Below are 2,301 nucleotides of genomic sequence, written 5' to 3' on the forward strand. Positions count from 1 at the left end.
GGCTCCCCCTGCTCCGTCTGCTGGCCTCCACCTCCCATCCTGGATCCACCTGCAGCAACTGAAGGACCGGCCTCACCCAAAAGTCTCACACCTAAAATAATTTAAAAAGAGTCTGCAGACACATGGAGGTAGCTCAGAGGTGCATCACACAATGATTGAAACAAACACAAGTGCAGCATCTTCATCAATATTCAGTGATGAAATCAGACAAGCTGCAAGCTGTGAGCTCCAAACTACATTTGCAATAAATGTAATAAACAAAACCGTTTAAATATCTAACTTCAGTCACCTAAATTAATCAGGGAGAAATGACAAAACAGACGACTGGTTGTTCATTATCAGGTCACAGGGAGAGCTGAAACGTTTCCAACTTACAGAATGCAGCTGGGAACTCTCTCTGGGCTTCAGTCTCGTGAAAAGACAAGTTTGTAATCTGCGCTCCTGTTCAGAGGATCCAACTTTTCAAATAGAGCCATAAAACTCATCCCTTCTCCTGCTGTCGGTCCTCATAGGCTGCACGCATCGTCTCATGCATCCTCCCCGGCAGAATAAACTCTGAACGCATCATTCGAGCGTTTCTGGCCAATGGGCGCGCAGCGGCCGCGCGCTGGAGCTGTGCGCGCCGTGCCATAGGTCCTGCAGGCTCCTCATCTGAATATCACAGGGTCGTCTGAGCGACCAGAGGGAAACATTCAGCTGCAGGACGGATGTGGCACCTCTGGAGCGCCTTTGGGAGATGCTGCTGGGTTTCTCAGAAAGACATGAATACGTGCAGAGCTGGGGCAGGTCTTTATCAGCCCTTTGCTTCATGACTGAACCACATCACCTGCATGCACCAGATGTGCTCAAAAATCACATTCAGAGAAGAGAAGAGGTTTGAGACTGTAAGACCTGCATCACTGAACAAAAGAAAGTACAACATGCCTTGAAGCAAGTTGTGTGCTGGTCATCCTAAATCGGATTGAATCCAATCATTGATCAGTTGTATATTTACAATTATTATTCTAAGGAAGTTTTAGTTAAAAAAAAACATCGTCTCCATCCATCCATCATCTTGTGGTTCTTAATGTTTTTCGCTAACAGACAAACATGGCTGCCTCCAATGATTGGAGCTAAGGTTTAGAGCAAAATGTGCAGAATGAGCCGTTTCACCAACATCTCTCTTTAGCGCCACCTACCGAATACTGCGCGCAACCATTTGCTTTCTGAAAACTTGTCTGTTGCGCAGCTTGTAAGAGTTTTTGTTGGCTCCTGATGTGCTTATTTCTAAGGCCATACTTTTCAAGAGCTGGTCTGCTGCTCGTAAGATTCAAGTATAAACTGACAAGTCGACATACAGTCTGGAGGCAGGCGTGATTCTAGAAATGCTGAGTATAAAACGTTATTAGTATTTAAAATTATTTGCTTATTATATATTTTTTGTTTTGTTATCATGGTTGTAAATTCATTTTTTATAGTGGTCTGTATCCTGCATGGCGTTTTAAGTTTTCATCACTTATTGAAAAAAAAAAAAAAAAAATTAAACTTAATTCATGTAGACATATAAACTACTATTTCTACTTATTACTCACAAACTACTTGAGGTGGTCCATACCTGTATCTTTTGTAATATTGGGTGGACAAAATGATCTGCAGGGAAGTTTGACACATGCCAAGATCACTGTAAACCACATCAACACTAGACCTCTAATACTAGTTCTATACTATAATAGTAAACTTCTAATACTAGACCTATACTATGCTACTAGATCTATACTATAATACTAGACCTCTAATGCTAGACCTCAAACATATACTACAATACTAGATCTACAAAGTATACTATAGTAGTAGACCTCTAACACTAAATTGATTAAATGAGCCTAGGTGTGACTCTCTGGTGTTTTCATTATTCCATATATTCTCCCTTGTTCTTGAATCTGCGATCCTGGTTGTACATATACAGGTACAACATTCTCCACAACCCATTTTCACACCCCCTAAAAACCTGTTCAAGACACACACCAGGTGCCCCCAAACAGGACCACAAATCTGTGAAGTGGCTCAGTAAAGTATGTGTTGTAACTTACTCAGAGCTCCAATTACTTCTAATGTAGCCCAGTAGCTGTATATTTGGGTGACCTATGGATATCTATATGTGTTTTCTAAGGTCAGTTGTCTGTTGTAGTCATCTTGAACTGGATGGGTTCCAAAAGTAATCCACTATACAGGTACATCCAAAGATAATTTCATGCAAGTTTTGTTAAAATTCATACGGTAGTTCATAAGATATTTTAAAAAACGGACAGATTGAACTACAAT

Source organism: Nematolebias whitei, chromosome 10, assembly GCF_014905685.2.
Source record: "Nematolebias whitei isolate Nwh7 chromosome 10, NemWhi1, whole genome shotgun sequence".
Taxonomy (NCBI): Eukaryota; Metazoa; Chordata; class Actinopteri; order Cyprinodontiformes; family Rivulidae; genus Nematolebias; species Nematolebias whitei.